We start from the raw sequence: 9697 nt of genomic DNA, 5'->3' as shown, positions 1-9697 counted from the left end.
TAATCATTATGCGGTGAAAATGTACATATTTCATGTTGAACAGAGTTGATATTCTAATAAATACGGAAGTACCACTGTAGAATAGACCAAGAAAAAACAGTCTTTATACAACGGTACGTCAGCACCGCTACAAATAGCATTAGCAAGAATAATGTAGGCTTCATGAGTTAACGCTTGAAACTCTTTGATGATAGACAAATTCGAGGAAATGCAAACACAGCAGAATTGCTTTCATGTGTTTTCAACACCTTGTACTGTTACGAGGGACGGNTTTACTGATGGTGAGTTTCGTACAGTTAGCAATGCGCCAACCTTGTATAGAGTTAACGTCAGACTGAAGTAGATAGCAGTCCTGAGGAGAATTCACGGCTCGGTAAATTTTGATGTAGTCTGCAAAAAGTAGACTAATAATAATATGAGGAGGACACTGTGGAAACACCATCTGGGTCTAAAACACTTAGCACCACCCAAGAATTCCATCGAGGAAATAGTCCATGATAACTGAAACCCGTACATTTTGCTTTTGGCTTCCAACATAGCAATTTAAATCTCGTATGAAACTACTGAAGCTTACTGGGATAGACACGAAAGGATTCTGACGATGCTGTATACAGTACTTCTTTTGGCTTATTTTGGACTTCATCCATCGTCTGGTATGTAAAAGACAAAAGACCACGACGTTTCGGAGACTTCCCTACCCACCTGAAGGTGGAGACAGATCCAGTCTCCGAAACGTCGTGGTCTTTTGTCTTTTACATACCAGACGATGGATGAAGTCCAAAATAAGCCAAAAGAAGTACAGTATACAGCATCGTCAGAATCCTTTCGTGTCTATCCCAGTAAGCTTCAGTAGTTTCATACGAGATTTAAATTGCTATGTTGGAAGCCAAAAGCAAAATGTACGGGTTTCAGTTATCATGGACTATTTCCTCGATGGAATTCTTGGGTGGTGCTAAGTGTTTTAGACCCAGATGGTGTTTCCACAGTGTCCTCCTCATATTATTATTAGTCTACTTTTTGCAGACTACATCAAAATTTACCGAGCCGTGAATTCTCCTCAGGACTGCTATCTACTTCAGTCTGACGTTAACTCTATACAAGGTTGGCGCATTGCTAACTGTACGAAACTCACCATCAGTAAAACTAAAGTTATATTCTTCTTCAAGAAAACTAACTTACTGATCTACGATTATAAACTTTGTCAATCGTCTATAGCCAGAACCAATTCTATATAAAGGCCTGGGAGTGTTTACTGATGCTAAACTTTATTTCCATGACCATTTCAATTATATTTTCTCTCATTATGTTAAACTGTTGTGTCTAGTTCGTAACATTACCTCAATATATAATTTTTTTAATGCTAGTGGGGTGGGACTATTTTTTTATTGCTAGTGGGATGGGACGGCTGTTGTACTGCGATGTGGAAAGCAAATGGAAAAACTATCACATTATCACTTTTCCTGGATAGTCTCTTTCCAAAAACAGAGAGCAGAGGAATATCCTACACGAAATAAGAAAACTGAAGGCTAATTGGATTGGTCATGTTTTACGCAGAAACTGCCTTCTAAAAGAAGTTATCGAAGGAAAGATAGAGGGGCGGATAGAAGTGACCAGAAGACGAGGAAAAAGACGTAAGAAAATGCTGGATGACCTTGGGGAGAGAAGAGGATACTGTCATTTGACGGAGAAAGCTCTAGATCGCATTAAATGGAGAAATTGTTTTGGAAGAGACTGTGGACCTGCCGTCTTGACAGATTACTGATGATGATGATGAGTGGGATGAGACTAAGTCCCTTGTACTGCGGCCACTTCTGGCCTATTGTACCAGTCCCAGATGATAGGTGAGGGTGATTGTGGAGAAAATAGTGGAATGAAGATTGGCAGGGGAAACCGAAGTACTCGGAGAAAACCTACCCCAGCGCCAATTTGTCCACCACAAATCCCACTTGACCAGACCTGAGATCGAACCCGGGCCGGCGCGGTGGGAAGCCAGCGACTAAAAGCTTTAGCTATGGTGCGGCCCAACCTCAATATAAGTCTCATTATCAGTTTACCTCTGCAGTTTGTGGATATATGAAGCTCTGTTCTGAAACAGCCTGTTTGCTACGAACATTTTTTGAGGAGCTTCTTCAGTGAAAGTTGAAATTATATTCTTCAATTCAGTCTCATTCATTTCACTGGTTTTAACGACTGCCAAAGTGTGTATTAAATTTATAAAACTGTTGTTAATTGAGAGTCTACAAAAATTTAAACTTTAATATCAAATTCCAGTGCACAACGGAGAGAGAGACGAAAATTCCTTGGTAGGAAACAAACAAGCAAGAAGAAATTGTGCTCTTCTAGGTTATGGTATCCTTTAATCTAATTGGCCATTACCGAGGTTTCGGAGGCACATAGTGTTTCCATCTACACCACAACCAAACTGCATGGTGTTACAACTAAACAGACCACAACGCGAATCTTCACCGCTGTGACCTGTCGCACCTTAAATGTTTCTAAACTTTGGGTACGTGGGTGGCAGCTGGAGTATGGAGGGGAAAGGGAAAGTTTCTACCCGTGTTCAGCAACACTTTCCATCATAGCAAAACGAAGTTACATTTTCAGTGTAACTGGAACCGGTTATTCGGGTCGCCCTTCTTCCAGTTTCTAAATTTTCCTCCAAAACTTTGTTGTTGTTAAGACAGTTAAAACAGCTCAGTCAGTATAGCGAAGGACTACGAAGTGAAAAGCTAGGGTTTGATGCCCGAAATGGGAAATAATTTCTTCTCAACTCCACAGCGTCCAGACCGAAACTGTGTTCCCCGCAGCAATTATACCGATGGTACAGGGTGATCTTATACCGGGGGTTTAATGGCCGGGGCGTAAAGCTGACTACTCATCTTTAATTATCTCCGAGTTCAAGAATGGTGGAGCAATACCTCTGCTTCCCCTGCATCTTAATGGTGCGGGTGACTAATTAAGCACAGGGGCAAATTTGTCTTTATTGTTATGACCGAGTATGTCCACCCTTATCTCGAGCTAAGTGGTTTTATCATGCGCAGTGATTGCCATCGTACAGTCAGGTTGCTGCAAGTTACTTCCGTTTGATCTATCACACTTTCATCATTTCCTGTTATCACACGAACCAGTTTGACACAAGTCCTACCTCTAGTCCAGAGTTAAATTCATTGTGATTCGATGTTACAAGGCTTCAGTAACTGAAGTGGCATTAATTATATTGTCCTGTGTAGAATAATATGGCGGCATGTATCAAGATAACAGCGGTCTTCCATAATTTTACTATTATTGCCACTTTACATTTACGGCCCTCAGAAAATACAGCGAGTGGCACATGTACTTGCTATTTCGAAATCCGGCAGTCCGGCATTCATCTTGGTGGGGCCCAATGTGTGTGATGACCTCAATTCGGATTTGTACGACATATTCCGAGAGGCGGAAGCGATGTAGAATGCTTAGTGTCTCTGCCTTGCATTCCAGAGGTCCCGAGCTCTGCTCGAACTGCTGTACCGGAGCCCGGCATTTCATACTCAAGACTTCTTGGTTTTCTCGGTCTTGGAAGGAAATTCTGCCACAGTACCTTAAAACAGAGTACAGCATCCTCCTTCCACTTGCTTTTTAATTCGTAATTTAGTATTATTTCCCCATTCGTTGCCATACAACATTCCACTGCAATATCTGGTAAACTGAACATACGAAACGAAATACCGTATTCTGACAGGTAAAAGTGTTGCTGCCACTGGTTGTAGCTGTCCGTAAATGGATCATACGGTATTTACAGGAAAGATAAATTGGAACGTATGGTTTAGGGCACTATTCTGATAATGTCCTGGAGAACATCGCCGTAAGCCTTAGGCACAACAGCTGATACAAGATGATTTTCGCAGCAGGTGCCTCCAGAACACAAGCTATACATTCCACTACTGAACTACCTTGCTCGAAAATGAAATATTCGATTATACATTTATAGTGTGGATATTTCATTTTTAGGAGCCGGGATAGCGCAGTCGGTAGAGCGACTGGCTGCGAGTTGGATGACCGAGGTGTCGGAGTTCGAGTCCTGGTATGGTCAAGAATTTTCTATTCTCTATGTTTCCCAGAGCGACTCTGGGGTCCATACAACTTCCTGGAGGCTATTTCCCGAGGATAAAGCGGCAGGGATGTGAAGATGACTGCTCACCTCTAGTTAGTGCCAAGGCCAAGAAAATGCGGATCTCTTCGTCCGCTCCCCCATATACCTTAGTGGCGTAGTGTTTAATTAGTTAACCATCGGGAACAACTTTTCACTTCATTCTTAGTCCAGAGCGAACTGTAAGTCATGCGGCATGAATCTCTTTACTGAACAGTAGAAATATCCAGACTCGTAAGGAGAATTAAATGCATTTTCTGTCGAAATTGTCGTACAGAAAATATTTCATAATCCCTGCGCATAAGAATTCGGCGCTCCAGTAACATAACTGTGAAAGTTGCTACAATGTGAAGACAAACCCTTAATTCCTTTTACAACCCTATTTCTTTCGCACAATATCTGTGCTCTTGTTCCATTTCCACCCTCTATCTATCCAACTCAAGGGAATGATTCGCCAAGTACTTCAATACGAGACCAAAAATAAACACATGCAATGAAAACACAGTCTTGTAGTTCCTCAAGAGAAAATACAGACCACGCCACTTGGCAATCATGAACTGTCGGAAAGGAAAACATCTCGGAAACGACGCACATTGCACTTAGCCAAAGTGTTTATTTAATTGTTGGGTTAAACCTAAATATTCAGACATGGTGCGGGGAAGTTTGATACTCAGCTTTCATATTAACCCAGTTCTAATCTTGAAATCAAAGATCAAATAAGTACTTGTGTTTCCTTCACGTATATTTTATCGTAAGTTACAGTACATGGCTGAGAGCCAGGATTTGAAGACGTACAGGCGAATGGAGGTTACAAAGTTATAAAAATTCTTAACTTCGACATCAGATGGAGATGGGTGGTCAGTTTCACGCCCTATCAGCTCTAACTTTCAGAAAACAGCCCCGGTAACAATTATTTTTTTTATTGCTAGTGGGGTGGGACTAACTCCCTTGCACTGCGGCCACTTCTGGCCGATTCTACATAAGTCATTAATCTTGATGTCTCAGTTTGCAGGACAAATCCACAGCTCAAAGTCAACCGTACTATGTAAGTTTCTCTGTATGGGGGCATTACCTTCTTTGTCTAATTTTACACATTAACAATACAGAAAATGATTAATTTAAGTGATGTGGATGTTGATGAAAACTTAATATCAGTTTTGCACAGGACAAGTCGGTTACTTTTATTTAGGTAAGAACTATGAATTAAATTTGGTTTTTGTAAAGTAAGATTATAATGGACCTATATGGACCAAAATTAAATTGACTTAAAATATTAGCTTGGCCTCAGAACACACTTCCATTGTGTTTTCTTCTTAGCCGAAACATGACTTTCACCTAATGCTTTCGTTTTATGCACTTCTTGCAGGAACTCCGAGCGAAGTTGAAGAAAGCAGACCTACCGATTTCCATATTAGATTACCAGAACATGAAAGTACCTTTCACACTCTGATATCTTGCTGTTTCACTTCTTACAAACTTTAAACTTTTTAATTCTGATAATTTAATTTTCGGTGTAGAATTTCATTTTCACAAATATTTTGATCGTATAGCCTCAGCGCCAGCTTGTGTCAGGAGTAGGTGAGTAAAACTGTTAACTTTGTAATTTCTAAGTCTGTAAAAAACTCCTTAACTTTTTTCATTAAACNTTTCCTTCCTTCCCAGTTGGACAAATTTATTGTATCAATAACCAATAGATTTTCTTCGTCTCCGGAGTTTCCTTTCCATTTCTTTCAGCTGAAGTTATTTCTTTGGTAGTTCTGCCCTTCATTGTCACTCTCACGAACCTTTCCTTTCTTTTCTCTTGTTTCTCCTCTGATCCCTTGCGAGGGCGGTTTTTCTGGCTAGGGAACTGCCTCGTACTGAACACACACGCCAGGTTACACAAGAGTGGAAATGGTTGCTCCCACTCAAGGAAAGTAAAGACATTCGTTTTACTTTAGTAAATAAAAGAGTGTCCATTGGGTTTCGTGATCATTTTCATGGTTACCAAAGGAGGCTTAGGAAACAATATTTGCAGGCCACAAATATTTAATAAGAAAACATTACTCGAATCCACCTTGGAATTAAGTAACGCATAATACGTCCCTTCGACCACTAGAGATTGTGAAATGCTTGGGCTGCCTTGTAGCTCATTTGCAACGTGTTTAACGGCTCCATCAGTAACTTGGATTATGTAGCGTCCAAAGACTGGGTGACTGTTAAGGATGAGGAAGGAAGCGGTTGTGGCTTAATTTCAACTTATTATTTCAAGAATTTACCTCGGAAGGACTAAGGAAAACCACGAAATATCTGGACCGTGATAGCTGTTATCCCAATTTGGGGGATCATAGTAGAGCACCTCCCAAATAGAAGTCACAATCCTAAGCGTCTCAGTCAAATAGCTCGGTTGATATTTGTTAAAACGTGAATACCACTGGTCTACTACGAATTCATTTCTACGTCCAGGAATACATACGAGTAAATTGTATGAAGGAATATCATTTGGAGTTACATTTCCTAGGTTTACCTACAGATAAAATGCTCAGAGCGCGAGTATGTCACTTCACCTCCGTTTCGTTGAGCGGTTAACAAAGTGACGCTTCCTTTCACACAACCCCAGTAGCTCTCGTGGTACCGTGCAATGTCCCTTGTACTGCGGCCACTTCTGGCCTATTGTACCAGTCCCAGATGAGAGGTGACGGTGATTGTGGAGCAATTGGTGAAATGAAGATTGGCAGGGGAAACCAAAGTACTCGGAGAAAACCTGCCCCAGCGGCACTTTGTCCACCACAAACCCCACTTGTCCAGACCCGGGATCGAATCCGGGCCGCTGCGGTGGGAAGCCAGCAACTAACCTCTTGAACTATGGCGCGGCCTTACTTGTAGTTACTATTTATAAGAGTTCAATGAATTCAATTACCAATATAAACCTCATGTTTATTCACAAACACGTGGATGTATGTTTGATAGTATCTGAGGAACTGGTAGCTTCTCAAGAAAAACTAGGCTCCATGGAGTTAGTAATGTTCGATAGAAGGTGATGTAAAACTATCCCTGTAACAGGCCATGGAGGCCAATAGGGTTATGAGACCACGAGGGTCCCACATTATGTAGACAGTCGGCTCACAGATGGCGGTGAAGTTGTTAGCCTTATGCGCCGGCCACCCTTTACCCTCAGGGAGATTTCTAGTACTCATTTCTCTTAGAAGCTGAGTCGAACTCAGGGCCATAGTGTGGCTGCAAGGATTAAGTCAATTGAAAAAAAAATAAAATCAATCTCATCGGGACTCGAAACCGCGATCTTCCGACTTGTAGGATAGTGCCTCAAACAACCACGCTACCGCATACCTCCGTTCGATATAAACTACTTTAGTTAAATTCCAAGATTTCATCCTTACAATCCTCATTTAACGCTCATCCCAGAAGCCTCCATATTTTAATGCGATTTCTTCCTGCATTCCCCTCCTACACTCATAGTTGCTTCATTATCTGGTCGTGTTCCATCGCGCTCGATCCCTCGCCTCACATTCCTCATGCAGCTCGCTGTTTTGCTCGCCTTCGTATTCACAGTCATACATGAGGTACTACTTGCTTCATGATGTTCACCCTGTTCTGCTGTAGAGGAATGTTATGCTTAGTTAGGCCCCCAACACCCGGCAACCAGCACAGCTTGCCTTGGCTCCTCCCAGTCATCCCAAACAGAGGCCACTAACATCCAGGGAAGTCTCGACTCGGGTATAATTCATAGCGCGAAACATCCATGTAGTATCACGGAAGAATCCTACAGGTACAATTTATCATCTATCTCTCACGTTGTACTCCCCATTTTCAGTATTAATGCCCCGTTTTTTTAAATGATAATTCCGCAAGCTTGTTCTTCTAAAACATGATAATAGTGCTGGAATGAGACGCATGGGATTTCATTGTGGGGCCGTTCTGTTCTTGCTCGGACGTTGGAGGAACACTGTACTGGTACTCCGAATTGCAACTGTTTCATCCTTACCAGATAAACACAGGAACAGGAACATTCATGGCATTTTATCTTGCTGTGTCACATATGAGTATCACTTGGAATAATACTACGGGTAAGGAAACCGCAGCCGTTCACGGTAGGCGAGCGGTCTAAGGCATGCACTGTCTTCGCTCGCTCGGGAGCCGTGATCGTGGGTTGGAATCCCACTCAGGGCATGGATGTTTGCCTACGTTTTTCTGTGTTCATGTACAGGTAGAGGTCTTGCGACGAGCTGATCACCCGCCCAAGGAGTCCTACCGGATGTGTAAGATCTAGAAAAACCGAAGTGAACGGAGAAGTTCATGGACGTAGGCCTAGGCCTGCAGACACTGTAGTGCAAAGGAAAAAAAGGAGACCGCATCGAATATTAGATATGGATTTCGGAATAGATAAAAAACTGTTGAATGTTAGTACTAATTATTGATAATTACTTTATAGGTCGTCAAACATAGTAAGATATATTTTAACGAGTTTCGGGGAAGAAGTTTCAAAATTACGTAACATAACATTTCGTTCTTCCTTCATAGAATACCGGAAGTGCCTTAAACCCTTATTTTGCTTTATTAATATACACAATGCTTGCGTTTCAAGTGATACAGTTGCAGCCAGCCAGTAGCTGTTCCGCTTTATTTCGCACGTAGATCTAGTAATTAGCTCGTACCCTCTTCTCTTTCTCATTGATAGCATGGGCAGTGACTATTACGTCTTTCATAAATCTTTAATTGACATGCTACATATCGACCGTCCTTGAAATTTATGGCTTATGACGGAGTGATTTTACTGTTAGCATGTTAGGAACAAGGCTACATGTAGATGTTATAGTACTACTACTACTACTACTACTACTACTACTACTACTACTACTACTACTACTACTACTACTACTACTACTATTACTACTACTACTACTACTACTACTGCTGCTACTGCTAATAATAATAATAATAATAATAAAGGTAAAGCTGTCCATGTGCTTAACTAATTGAGCACTACGCCATAAAGGCGTACGGAGGAGTGGATGTATAGATCCACATTTTCTTGACATCGGCACTGGTTCTAGGTGAGTGGTCAGCTTCACGCCCCCGCCGCTTAACCCCCGGAAAATGAGCCCCCGGTACCCATTGAATAGGAGGTTGGGTAGACCCTAGTGCCGGTCTGGACGATTTGGAGAAGAGAAATTTCTTGATCCTACCGAGACTCGAACTCCGACCCCTCACGTAGCCAGTCGCTCTACCGACTACGATAATAATAAAGATAATTTGTAGTAATAAATAAAGAGTGTTTCAAAGTCTTTTGGAAGACCAAACATATTAGCATGCGCTATTGCCAGCAGAATTGTGTACTCTATCAGTCTTTCTAACTAGGGTTGGTAACACGAAATATGTAATTAGAAGTTGATGGAAAATGTGGTTTAAACCAATGGAATTTTGCCAGCAAAGGGCGAGGACGCAGCAAATGATGAACGGACGTTTTATGCTAAATTCTCACTCGTACAGCGAGATAATTAGTTTCTGGTAGACTGATTACTAAAACCTCAATTCTGAGGTCTAATATTCGCCTACGTGAAACACAAACAACAT

The 9697-nt window shown here is 41.6% G+C and overlaps 1 long non-coding RNA gene across 1 annotated transcript in view; it reads right to left on the bottom strand.

Annotated features, from left to right (window-relative positions):
• LOC111872861 overlaps positions 1-9697 on the bottom strand; it is a 238100-nt gene that overhangs the window by 46904 nt on the left and 181499 nt on the right. The gene's annotated exons all lie outside the window — the stretch shown is intronic.

This window comes from Cryptotermes secundus, unplaced genomic scaffold (assembly GCF_002891405.2).
Source record: "Cryptotermes secundus unplaced genomic scaffold, Csec_1.0 scaffold298, whole genome shotgun sequence".
NCBI lineage: Eukaryota > Metazoa > Arthropoda > Insecta > Blattodea > Kalotermitidae > Cryptotermes > Cryptotermes secundus.
Note: the sequence above shows the minus strand (reverse complement) of the source record. Positions and strands in the feature narration are given on the sequence as shown.